The sequence below is a fragment of the Triticum aestivum genome, chromosome 2A (assembly GCF_018294505.1).
Source record: "Triticum aestivum cultivar Chinese Spring chromosome 2A, IWGSC CS RefSeq v2.1, whole genome shotgun sequence".
Classification (NCBI taxonomy): Eukaryota; Viridiplantae; Streptophyta; class Magnoliopsida; order Poales; family Poaceae; genus Triticum; species Triticum aestivum.
The window spans coordinates 312,512,329-312,526,312 of record NC_057797.1 but is presented as its reverse complement, the minus strand read 5'-3'; the positions used below and the strand labels follow the sequence as shown (position 1 = coordinate 312,526,312).

At 41.7% G+C, this 13,984-nt stretch overlaps 1 long non-coding RNA gene across 2 annotated transcripts; it reads left to right on the top strand.

Annotated features, from left to right (window-relative positions):
- The first annotated feature begins 10,348 nt into the window (after positions 1–10,348).
- Positions 10,349–13,732, top strand: LOC123185246 (uncharacterized). 2 transcript variants are annotated; one of them, XR_006493257.1, is made up of 4 exons: positions 10,349–11,677; positions 11,874–12,057; positions 12,132–12,191; positions 12,255–13,732. It is a non-coding gene; the product is annotated as an uncharacterized lncRNA (long non-coding RNA). The 2 variants fall into 2 exon arrangements; XR_006493256.1 differs by having other exon boundaries at positions 10,349–11,684.
- Positions 13,733–13,984: the final 252 nt, after the last annotated feature.

Here is a 13,984-nt window from a genome sequence, read left to right as displayed (position 1 = left end):
GTGGAGCACACACACAACCCGAATACTGTATCCGGTGCCACGTGTTATTTATCACACAAGTGTTAACATAAGGAAACGTATGTGTAACATACTAATCATCACACACGAGTACTCGTAGACGCATCGTGTGCGATACTCCTAGCCACTGCAAGCAACTAGTTTGCATTTTTCAAAGTTTTTTGTACACACAGAATCGCACATGAATTAACTGTATTAAATGTGTGTGTTGTAATTTCTCATCGCAGACAGTTCATCCGAGTCGGCTGTTTGCCATGTATCACACACATCTTGTAAGTTGAGCCGTTTCTGTTGCGTTTTCTAAATGAAAACAGTTCGTCCGAGTGAACCATATCCCTATATCACACACACCTCGATCTAGCTAACCGTTTATGTTGCACTCGCTAATAGAAAACGGTTCATCGTAGAAAACTGTATGTTGTATATCGCACAGACATTGATATGGCTGCCCGTTTGTGTTGTTCTGCCTCATCGCAAACAGTTCGAATGGGTTAACCGTCTGGCCTGAATCGCACACGCAACTAAAATATGAACCGTGTTTGATGCATCCTCCATCACAAACATTTTGCACCTTTTTTGACGGTTTTCATACACCACCGTTTGCGATTATTGCATCACACACAATTTCTCAAAGGGTCTCTTATCGTAGTGTCGCGTTAGCAGCATCCTGTAGTAGTGAACACCCCGATCTAAACAGCCTCCCTATGCCCGGATCCCTCGATCCCGGATCTCCTCGTCCTGCGTTGACTTTTTCGGAGGGTATAATTTTTGCTAAGTCCCTAGATTCCTACATTATGTGTGCTTGTTCATCATGTCATAACTTCATGCATGTTGCTCTATTTTGAGTGTATGATATATAAAAATGTTCATCTCTGAGTGCTCTACATGCTAGTGTCATTTGCATGCATGTTCCTATCCATATTGATGCCTTAATCATCGTTGCAAAAGTGCTAAGTGTTATAAACTGCTGAAGATTGTCATAACATGCTGATTTGTCTTTTTCATAGCATTTTGTGTGTTCATCTTTTGTGCACCATGTCTGCATGTTTTAGGAGCATCTTCATGCCATATTTACATTGGTGATATCCATGTATTTTTTATGTGCCTTGTGGTGACTAGCACAAGCTTGCAAAGTGTGCTACTTGATGTTTGCTAGTTTTTGAGACTTAGTGCTTTTGCTAAGTCTGTAACTGTTACTTGATGTTGCCATGTTAACTTGATGCTACCATCAATTCCATGCATAATCTGGAGGTGCCTAGTCGACATATTTTGATGTCCATGTTATTCTATATCATGCCATGCCTTTTGATGCCTCATATATGTCCTGTAGCATATGTTTTAATTGCCATGAACATGCCTAAATGATGTTCCAGTTTTCTGTTAACTTCATGATGCCATGTTGTGAGCTTGCTATTGGTTAATCTATGCCTCTTTTGGAGATGTTCCAATTACATGATTTGAAGTCTGCTATGAATACATTGTCCACATGCCATGTTTGATAATTTTGGACTTCATATGAACTCTGTTCCAAGCTTGCAAACATGCTATACTGATGTTGATGTTTTACATTTGCTGAAACTGTTACAAAATTCAAAATTGTCTTCATGGTTCCCACTAGTCCATGAGTCATATGGTTATGTTTCCTTGATATTATTTCTCTTTGTTATGTGTACTTTGATGCCATGTCCTTGGTTTCCATATAACGTTTTGTAGATTATCTCTTTCTTGCTCTCAAGTTGCCATCATGCTAAATCTGTCATCCTATTAACAACATGTTCCTTTTTGCAAGCATCATAGTGATTACTCCATGCATCATATGAACTTGTGCCCAGGGACTAATTTGAAGTATATCATGTCTAATACATGTCCATGTATTTTGCATATTTATTAAAGTTTATATGCTTGTTGTTATGTGCCTCCTAAGTCAGCATCATAATGTTATTGCTTTGCATTCCCATATTTCCTCCAAGTTTGAGAATCAACTTATGTCATGTTGCATCTTGTCTTGTTGATTGCCATTGATCTAGTGCTCATATGGAGATGCTTAGTAATCTTGTTTTGCCATGTTTAACCTATACTTTAATGACATGCTTTTGTTTGCCATGATCTTGCACCGTAGCCTCATTGTTTCTTGCCTCCAACATGTCAACATGTTATCCCTACTCATGCATATGCCCGGTTTTTCACTAAGTCATCATCTATGTTATCAAGTTGCTTTCTACATTGATCAACTCGGATTAATCTTGATGCCTATGAACCTGAACCTTACTGTTATTTGAAGCATGGTGTCTGTACTTGAAGTCTATATCAAGGTTGCATCCATATGATTCATGTAGCATGTTGTTTGCTTGATTGCAAAGTGCTTAGTTGTTGTTTTGCGCAGATTGTGTTTGAAACTTGTATTGAGTGTATGTGTTGAACCGTTGCTCCGTTTTGAGCATGATCTATATGAAACTTGCTTGGTTTTGCATGTAGTTTCATCAAGCCTTGTTGCATCCATATTTTGAAATGTCTGTGATGTTGTTTTGCTTGCATTTGCATCAATGCCATGTTTAACTTGTTTTGCTCATATCTTCTAGGCCATAGCTTTGAATTAAACGAACTTTATATGTATCTTGACTAGAAAACCGCATAGATCATCTTGGTGCACTTTAACTTTCTGTTTAACCACTTCAACATAATGTGTTATTCCATTCAGTACCAATTTCTAAATTTGCATATGTGGACTTACCAGAATTGTTATATGTTGTTCCTGGCCTCATTTAAACATGCTTTGTTGTGTTGTTCTTGTATGCATCATCTCTTGCCATGAGTAGCATCATATAGACTTGTCGTGCATCATACTTGGTTGAGCATCATTCCATGTTTATGTGTTGTGTGTTTCCCATGTTGCTTACTTCTTTTAGGTTGTGCTCTTTCTCGATAGTTCCTGTTTTGTTGCGATTGTGAGGATTCATTCGACTATGTGGAATCGTCTTTTTCATGGACTCGTTCTTCTTACTAGCGGGATTTCAGGCAAGATGACCGTCACCTTGGATCTTAGTACTATCTTTGCTATGCTAGTTGTCTTGATGCTATCGCTATGTCGCGCTACCTACCACTTGTTTATGAAGCCTCCCAAATTGCCATAATAGCCTCTAACCTTTTCACCCTTCCTAGCAAACCATTGTTTGGCTATGTTACCGCTTTGCTCAGCCCCTCTTATAGCATTGCTAGTTGCAGGTGCAGTTGCAGGTTGTTCCATGTTGGGACATGGATAACATGCGATATCACAATATCTCTTATTTAATTAATGCACATATATACTTGGTAAAGGGTGGAAGGCTTGACATTTTTCCTAGTGTTTTGTTCCACTCTTGCCTCCCTAGTTTCTATCATACCGTTGTTATGTTCCTTGATATTGCATCCCTAACACGGTAAGGGTTATGGGGCCCTCTTGACAGTTCGCTTTGAATAAAACTCTTCCAGCAAGGCCCAACATTGGTTTTAGCAATTGCCATAGTAATACTTGAACTAAATAATAAATTGGCATAGGGCATCATGAACTCGAGTATTTTTCTACATATCAGGGGGGACAGTGCTGATGGTGTTGGTCCCAAACGGCCAGCCTGCGTGGCCACCTCGGGGAAACTCGAGGGCTGGTTTTACTCATAGCTTGTCCCATCCGGTGTACCCTGAGAACGAGATACGCGCAGCTCCTATCAGGCTAGGTCGGTGAATCGGGAGGTCTTGCTGGACTTGTATTACCATTGTCGAAATGTCTTGTGCGCCGGGATTCCGAATGTGATCGGAGGGTCCCGCGATGGAGGATTGTCTCCGCGGATGATATATGTAATGCAATGATCATGATGTGAGAGCGATGTTTGCTTCTCTTGGAGTTGTTCTTCTTCGTTGATCTTGGGTTAGGTTCCTAGTCAGCAGCCTTGGCTACCAGGGTGGATGTCCTTTGTGTTTCTGTTTGTGTTTCATCCATAGTCGGATATTGTTCTCATGTATGATGTTGATGTATTCGGTGGCATTGTATGTCTTTTATATGTATCCCTGTCTATTATTTAATGGTACGATGTAATGATATCCACCTTGCAAAAGCATCTCCGATATGCGGTTCTATCCTTGGTGGGACCTTCGAGTTCCTTTAGGATAGAGTCGCATATTTGGCTTGACAAGTTGGTATCAGAGCCTCGACCGACCATAGGAGCCCCCTTGTATGATCGTATAGTTTGGCTGTTGTTGAGTCTAGAAGAAATTTTTTTGGTGTCTAGTTATATCGAAGAGTAGTTATTCTTTTTACTCCTCAGCCCTTTCGTCGCTCTAGTGAGAAATCTTAACGTAGGTGTTTTGAACTACTCCTCTTCCCCTTCAAATTTTTTTTAGGATCACATAGTTGGTTTTTGTTCATTACGATGTCAACTCTTTTCATCCGGCGCACTTCTCTTGGAGTGATTTGATCCTCTTTGTCTTTTGCAAGTCCTTGGTTCTTTCTCAACAACGTTGTTTCCCCGTCCGAACAAAAACAATGGCGTATGAAGTTGTCTTTATTTTCCCATCCGCCCACCCCTTTTCTTCTCAGAGCCGGAGTCCTTAATCTAGTATCCATCCTACTCGTGCGAAGCCTTTGCATTATTTCCTCAATTATTTCAACCAGTGTTTTTCTCTTCGAGTTATTCCTTGGTTCCCCGTTCCAAGTTGCCTTTGTTTTACCCTCCCTCCCACCCCTTTTATTCCCGGAGTCTGAGCTTCTATTCGAGCATTAATTTCATTCGTGCGGAGTCTCTTTAGTCCTTTTCAATTGTGTCAACCGGTGAATTCTCTTCTAGTTCATCATGGTTCGTCTCGCTTTCTTTTCGGTGGATCCAGTTCCAGTTTCGGTGTTGTTTATATTCCTTTCCTTCACTCAAATGTTTCCCCTTGCTCATTCGCCTCTCGCCATTTTATCATTCTGGAGTGCTGAAGACATCTTAGAAGATTCGCGTTTGTGTTCAAATTATTTCGAGGTTGTCACCTCATTCAAGTCTTTTAGTTGTTCCGGTGCGTCATCTCTCTCTCAACAATCCTTTTCCAATGGTGTTTCTTTTCAGTGGGCCCTAACCCATAGGTCTTTTCCCAGGATCTTACCTGACTCTTCTAATTTTCCCGGAGCTATTCTCAAATTCTTTTCGAAGTTTGATGTAAGAATGAATTTCATTAGTCAGATGCTTTCCAATATCGATTTCAAATCATTTTCATTGTTGGCACAACCTCTTCGTTTTTCTTTCCCTCGGAGTGCCTCAACAATTTTGGTGATGTTTATCGTCGTCATTCTCAACATTTGAAGACCGAAGAAGAGTTTTCCTCTAAATCTTGTACGTTCTCTCGAAGATTCCTGGTTCTAGCTTCATGCTATCCTCTCAAATTGTTTGGATTGTCAAGAATTCTTTTCTTTCCCATCCAGAGTATTTCAAGAGTTGATTTTCCGTTTCGATTATCCGGAGGCCTCCATTTTAGAATATTTCTTAGTTCCAAGTTTTCAGCTTCGTTCATTCCCATATTTGTACTGGTGCTTCATTCAAGTATTCTTTAATCAGTTCGCGATCTCCTCATTATTTTGCATCTAAATCCCCTCAAGTATATTTGTTCTTTTAATTCGTCCCGGCAAGGAATTCTCTTTCTTTATTCATTTTCAAATTCTCATGGTGGTTAATTCAGGATGCCTTTTCCTTTGTTACCATATCAATTCATTCATTCTTTCCAGTCCTACTGGCGGTTCATGAAGACCTTCCCAAGTTTTGCGCTATATCTCCCCTTCATTTTTTCCAACACGAATAAGTTCTATGCAATCCATTGCTTCTCATAAATTTAATTGATGAAGGATAAGCATAACATAATTCTTATTCTCCTTTCAACAAGTTGAGTAATTCTTTCCTTCGGAATTTGGTCATGATGAATAAACTCTAATCCCAAGTGTTTTCATCTTTTTCTTTTCCGGAGTTCAAAGTCCCCTCGAGCATATCATGACGAAGTTCCATCTAATTCATCACAAGGCTTTAATCTAGTTCTTTTCATGTTTCAATTTTATCTCATCATCCTTTTGTTGCCGGAGTTCTTCACAGTGGTTCGTTAAGGATTTAATTCATCCTTCAAGTGGTCATCAAGATTCTTGTTGGAGGAGCTCAAGTATCTTTTCCTCTTCCGCCTCGAAGTGCGATTAATTCTCTGTGTTCTTTTGAAGTGGAGTTTTGCATTTCTTCGTTCTTCTCAGGAATCCAATCATTCCCGTTTGTGGCCAGTTATCACCTCATAATTTTGGAGATGTTTTCCATAAGTCCACAACAAGATTATTCTTTTCGTTGCTGAATTTCCAACAACTTCGTTCAACCCTTCTTCGAAAGGATGCTTTTTGAACTCAATTGTGGTAGAAGTTGTCATCTTCTTCTCTATTATTTTCATCCCACTTTTTCAATTCTTGCAGTGGCATTGTGTTGTCCCTCTGGTCAAGTATCGTCCCATCTTGTCATGTTCATGTTCTATTCCATTCCATGTTCAACTGGGATGCTATCCCAATGCTTTTCTTCTTATTCCTTTCTATCATCTTCTAACCGGATTGGTTTCAGAGCCCATCTTATTCCTTGATCTTTTGATTCTCGTCTTATTGGCCGTTCCACTTTTCTACTCGAGTGTTCTCAACTTTGTTCATCTTCTCTCTTGCACTCTTGGTTACCTCATCCTCTTTTCTTCCGTCTCGGTTCTAAGATCTCGGGATGAGATTTCTTGTTAGTGGAGGAGAGTTGTAATGCCCCGAGTCCGATGCGCCAGGTGTCTTCCAGTTATAAGCTATTGTTGCCTTGTCTTTTGCTTGCGCGTTGCACTTGGCCATGTCATCATGTGCATTGCATCATCATGTTTTCCAAAACTTGCATCCGGTCACTTTCTCCGTTGTTCATTTCGGCATCCGACACTCTCACATGCACCCGTTGCACCTCTCAGATCTCATTTCGTGAGCAGGAGAAAAACCTTCTCGGACTGGACTGAGATTTGTCGAGTGCCCTTGGTATATCACCGGTAGACCACCTTTCAAATTTCGTTACATTTGGAGGTCGTTCGCTGCCCCAACGGTTAACCGCGTTACCCTAAAACCCTCTTCTCCTTGCAGTCCAGCACCCCTCCGCAATAGCCCACTAGCCCATCTAAGCCCCCTCCATGCTCTCCGTCGTTGGATCACGATCGTGTGGGCGAGAACCGCACCCCATTTGAATTCTCCTAGCTCCCTCTACCTATAAATAAGCCCCCCCTCCGAAATTTCAGGTCCAAACCCTAGCCTCTTCCTCCTCCGAGCGTCGAACATGTCCAATCCGCTGCCGGTCATGTCCGCCACCGCCCCTCACGCAATCACAGCGCGACAAGTCTCCACCCCGCGCCTCACGTGCCCGCTCGCCACCGACCACCACCGCCGCGCACGCCGCCCGCTTGCCGCCGCCGCTCCGCCGACCACCGTGCACCGCTGCCTCGCCTCGCCTCCTGCGCCGGCCACCACGTGCCACCACCTCCGTGCCGCACCACATCATCTCACCGCCGTCGCCGCCTCGTCGCCACCTTGCCGGAGACGTCGCCGGAGCTCGTCGGCCGGATCCACCCGAAGGGTGGATCAGATCCACCAACACCCTGATCTAAAGGGCCTCCCCACGCCCGGATCCCTCCGTCCTGGATCTCCTCATCCCGTATTGACTTTTTATGAGGGTACATTTTCTGCTAACTCCCCAGATTCCAGCATTATGTGTGCTTGTTCATCATGGCATAACTTCATGCATGTTGCTCCGTTTTGAGCGTATGATATATCAAAATGTTCACCTCTTAGTGCTCTACATGCTACTGTCATTTGCATGCATGTTACTTTCCATATTGATGCCTTAGTCATCGTTGCAAAAGTTCTAAGTGTTGTAAACTGCTGAAAATTGTCATAACATGCTGATTTGTCTTTTTCATAACATTTTGTGTGTTCATCTTTTGTGCACCATGTCTACATGTTTTTGGAGCATCTTCATGCCATATTTAAGTGGTGCCATCCATGCATTTTATGTGCCTTGTCGTGATTAGCACTAGCTTGCAAAGTGTGCTACTTGATGTTTGCTGTTTTCTGAGACTTAGTGATTTTTGCTAAGTCTGTAAATTGTTACTTGATGTTGCCATGTTAACTTGATGCTACCATCATTTCCATGCATAATCTCGAGGTTCCTAGTTGACATGTTTTGATTTCCATGTTATGCTCTATCATTTCATGCCTTTTGATGCCTCATATATGTCATGTAGCATATGTTTTCATTGTCATGAACATGCCTAATGATGTTCTAGTTTTATGTTAACTTCATGATGCCATGTTGTCAGCTTGTTATTGGTTAATCTAGGCCTCTTTTGGAGATGCTCCCATTACATGATTTGAAGTGTGCTATGAGTACTTTTTCCACATGCCAAGTTTGATAATTTTGGACTTCCTATGACCTCTGGTCCAAGCTTGCAAACATGCTATGTCGATATTGTTGTTTTACACTTGTTGAAACTGTTACAACATTCAAACTTGTCTTGATAGTTCCCACTAGTCCATAAGTCATATGGTTATGATGCCTTAATGTTATTTGCTCTTTGTTATGTGTACTTTTATGCCATGTCCTTGGTTGCCATAAAACTTGTTGTAGATTGTCTCTTTCTTGCTCTCAAGTTGCCATCATGCTAAATCTATCATCATGTTAACAACATGTTCCTTTTTGTAAGCATCATAGTGATTACTCCATGCGTCATATGAACTTGTGCCCATGGACTAAGTTGAAGTATATCATGTATACTACATGTACATGTCTTTTGCATATTTATTAAAGTTGCTATGCTTGATTTTATGTGCCTCCTAATTCAGCATCATAATGTTATTGTTTTGCATTCTCGGATTTGCTCTAAGTCTGAGAATCAGCTTATGTCATGTTGCATCTTGTCTTGTTGATTTCCATTGATCTAGGGCTCATATGGAGATGCTTAGTAATCCTGTTTTGCCATGTTTAACCAGTAATTTAATGCCATGCTTTTGTTTGCCATGATCTTGCACTGTAGCCTCATTGTTTCATGCCTCCAACATGTCAACATGTTATCCCTACTAATGCATATGCCCTGTTTTTCACTAAGTCGTAATCTGTGTTATCAAGTTGCTTTTTGCATTGATCATCTTGGATTAATCTTGATGCCTATGAACTTGAACCTTAATGTTATTTCAAGCATGTTGTCTGTAATTGAAGTGCATATCAAGTTTTTGTCCATATGATTCCTGTAGCATGTTTTTTCCTTGATTGCAAAGTGCTTAGTTGCTGTTTTGGGCAGATTGTGTTTGAAACTTGTATTGAGTGTATGTGTTGAACCGTTGCTCCGTTATGAGCATGATCTATATGAAACTTGCTTGGTTTTGCATGTAGTTTCATCATTCCTTGTTGCGTCCATGTTTTGGAATGTTTGTGATGTTGTTTTTCTTGCATTTTGCATCAATGCCATGTTTTATTTGTTTTGCTCATATCTTCTAGGCCGTAGCTCCGAATTAAACGAACTTTATATGTATCTTGACTAGAAAACCGCATAGATCATCTTTGTGCACTTTAACTTGCTGTTTAACCACCTCAACATAATGTCTTATGCAGATCAGTACCAATTTTGAAATTTGCATATGAGGACCTACCGGAATTGTTATATGTTGTTTCCGGCCTCATTTAAACTTGCTTTGTTGTGTTGTTCTTGTATGCATCATCTCTTGCCATGAGTAGCATCATATAGACTTGTCATGCATCATACTTGGTTGAGAATCATGCCATGTTTATCGGTTGTGTGCTTACCATGTTGCTTGCTTCTTTCCGGTTGTGCTCCTTCTCGATAGTTCCTGTTTCGTTGCGATTGTGAGGATTTGTTCGACTACATGGGGTGGTCTTCTTCATGGACTCGTTCTTCTTCGACAACTGTTTGGCTATGTTACCGCTTTGCTCAGCCCCTCTTATAGCGTTGCTAGTTGCACGTGCAGTTGCAGGTTGTTTCGTGTTGGGACATGGATATCATGCGATATCACACTATCTCTTATCTATAATACCTAAATAGTTCATCCCCACTAACCTATTTAACTAAGCATGCAGCCTATCCACATCATCATCCATTCTCCTACTGCCATGTCAGCACTAACCCTCCACTCCACTTCTACATGCATGCCATTTTTTCTTTGCCCTCATAATCCAGCAGTCGTTTGATTAGCCACGGGGTATGCCAAGAGTTCATCTCCTGTACAGACTACATGCATTCAAGTTGGCTCCACTTTCTCGGCTCCCCGGCTCCCAGAGGGACGCATGAGGCATCCGCCCAAAAACCTCTCGGCCTCTCTCGTCCTACAGTACAAGGGGGCAAAAAACGGTGACACCAGGGAGGCGCCCTCTGGCGCCGGATCCGGCGTTTCCCTTCCTATTTAATGCCGGGCAGCTGAGGGGAACTGGAATCCCTGCGTGGAGGTGTGCACAGGGTTAGGTTTTCGTCGCCGTGGCTTCGGAGATGGTAGCGAGTGGAATAAGGGATGGCCGGGCTTCTCCCCGTCCGTACGGCGTCAGATACGGTGCCCGCGAGGAGTCGGAGACCTTTTGTATCGCGGATCCGGTCGACCGGAGCCTGTGGTGGTGATTCTCTTCACTGGAAACTGCGCCGGCGATGGTGGCAGCTCCCGGCGAGGCGACGGTTGTTGGGGCTTCAGTCCCTGTTTGTTTGGGGGACGAGGTTTGCAGCAGTTCTTCATCCTTTGCGTCTCCGGCGAGCTGGAGTCTTGGTGGAGGCATGGAGCCATCCAATCTGTGGAGATTATCCCCGGCCGATGCGCCCGAACCCGACCTTTGTTCCTGTTCGCTGGACAGGATCTACATGCGGCCTCCAAAGCCTTTGAAGGCGATGCACTATGCAGATGGATGGTTTCTCGACGGCGGTTCGAGTAGACGGTGAGCGGCCGACCGGCTTGATGGCAGCGGTGAGCGGCGTATTTTTCTGTTTCGGTGAGATTTCTTCATCTTTGTGTCTCATGTACGCATGCGTACTGTTCTTTTTGCTGGATGCATGAGTGGCGTGTTCTGTTTGCTGTATAAATGCCTGGACAGCTGATGAAGGTGTCCGATTTGCTCGCATGCTGCCATCATGGGTGTTTGTTGTAGAGAGATCGGGGGATTTTGTTGTTGTTGAGAAAAGGACACATACACCTCATGTATTCATCCAGCAAACGAGACGGTACATATGCGTATATGAGAACAGTACCTTCATTGGAGGAACCGAACGGGTGATCTATGTGTTTTCGTATGCAATTGATTGGCTACAACAACAAAAACTCTTGATTTTTTGGTTGAAATAATTTATAAAGCTGTCGGATGCACTGCTACTAATCTTCCTTCAGCCAGATATCTCACTCATCTTGATCCTCCAAGTCATTTTTTTCTTAGTCAGGTTTTATGTTTAGACAACTAGATTTATGTGAAATTGTACCTTGACATGTTTTTTTTGCATGAAGGTCATTGCTACAGATGTCAAATAAATTTACCATATGTATGTACTATAGTCTGCTCTTGCAATCATCTGCCAGAGTTAGGAAACATCTGCGCCCTCAACGCCATGTGGAACATGTTTAATTCCTCTCTCTGTATGAGGTTCTCCCTGATTCCTCAATTTCCAATTCTCCTGCAGCATGTTGTTTTTTTGCTGATAGATTATTACCATGAACTTGACATCTTTATCATTTTTAACTTGCTTTCATTTGTATTTTCACGTGAGTCAATGCTCATATTACGAATCCCATCTCCAGCCTGCATACTAAGTTAAACTATGAACATTTTCAGGCATCTCAAAGTAAGGACATGTTGTCACTTCCAGGTTCCAGCCAAACAAGCAGTGAGAGTGTTGTCATTATCCTTTGGAACACTGCTTTATAGTCCAACTATCCTTAGAGAAGCGACCTCACAAGATAATACATCAGCAGTCAGTGTAGTTGCTTCTGACGATACAGAAAAAAATTCAAACGAGGTACTGCTCACAGATATATATGACTACTTATTTAATTCCTGGATGAATGTTTTAACACAAACTTTCATTTACAGAAACCCCGGTACAAAATAAAAAGTCGAATTTACTGAAGATGCTAGCAGCAAATTCAAAAGGTATAAAACACTTCAACGCCCTGCAATGTACTATATATTTATCTAATAATTCTTCTCATTTAGGCCGTTTACAGATAACAATGAACACGTACAAATCACCATTACTGACAGAAAATCAACAAATCAACATCCTACGAGGTAAATCCTATCATTCTTCCATACATTTATAGAAGAAAATTAAAATACATATTCTGATTTGACATGACCTTCTATTCCCACTATTAAACCACAACAGCAGAAAGAATTTGATCTTACTCAGAATTCCTCCGGTGCAGCATGCATCTAATTGTTCATGATTTGTTTATTTTTCTACATCAATTGTTCCACCTTTGAAAATCATATGCTTGATATTCTTAAATGAACCTTTGCTACATATAAATTATTAAAATTACCTAAGTTTCTTCGGTTTAAGATTAGGTAGATTCTTTATTAAGTGGTAGCTCTAAGAGTTTTTAGGACCACCAGTACACAAGACACCTATTGTCTTTGAATTAAAATAACCTGAAAGAATGGCACTTGATAGAAACAACACAAGGCACTATGGTACATACATCTATGTCAAGATGTGTATCAAAATTTTCTGTGTCTTTATGTGGCACTGCAAGAACGACGGGAAACATTTGAGGACAGGCAAAGTAATGCCAGAAGAAAAAAATATCTACAAAGGTATTATCTAACAGAATGAACCAGTTCTTCAGAATGAACACACTCATGGTACGATCCACTTAATACCGTCCTAATAATACTGCAACGTTTACACATTGTAGGGTAGGCTATGCTACAATAGAGATACATGCTTCATTTTCTTCCATGCCAGTTACCTATATATAGTAGTATAAATAATTGCTATCTTGATCGCCACCTATTCTTCAGCGGTATAAAATTACAAAAGTATCATCATGTTGGACTACATGTATCTACATCAACTGTTATCATGCACATATTTTCTGGAAACCTCCATTGTGAGGCATTTGGTGTCCTCTTCACCTTACCTTAATGTACACCGCCAGCTATGCATTATGTGCAAGACTGCTGTACTGTTTTATTACTTGAGATTTTTTTTCGTGTCCTTTCTTAGGAAATTCCTGAAAAAAGTCCCGCAGCAACGCGCGGGGCATCATCTAGTTTAATTAATGCACATATACTTGGTAAAGGGTGGAAGGCTCGACCTTTTGCCTAGCATTTTGTTCCACTCTTGACACCCTAGTTTGCCTCATACCGGTGTTATGTTCCTTGATATTGTGTCCCCAACACGATGAGCGTTATGGGGCCATCTTGACAGTTCGCTGATAAAACTCTTCCATCAAGGCTCAACATTGGTTTTAACATTTTCCATAATAATACTTGAACTAAATAATAAAGTGGCATAGGGCGTCGTGAACCCAAGTATTTTTCTACATAGTAGGGGGACAGTGCTGATAGTCGGATGTTGTTCTCATGTATGATGTTCATGTATTCGGTGGCATTGTATGTCTTTTGTATGTATCCCCATCTATTATGTAATGGTACGATGCAATGATATCCACCATGAAAAATTGTCTCCGATATGCGGTTCTATCCTTGGTGGGTCCTTCGAGTTACTTTAGGATAGAGTCGCATATTGGCCGTGACAAAACCGAGCAGGCTTTGGATAGTAGCACACCATTCATCCATCTGCTCGGCTGCTGGTGGAAACCTCAACAACAGCTGAGCTCGCGCCATAGCTCTGTGGCTGTGGTTGGCATAGATGTTGATGACGTCCACCACACCGTCGCCTGGCTCGTGACGGTGCAATCGGCGGCGGCGGCGGTGCT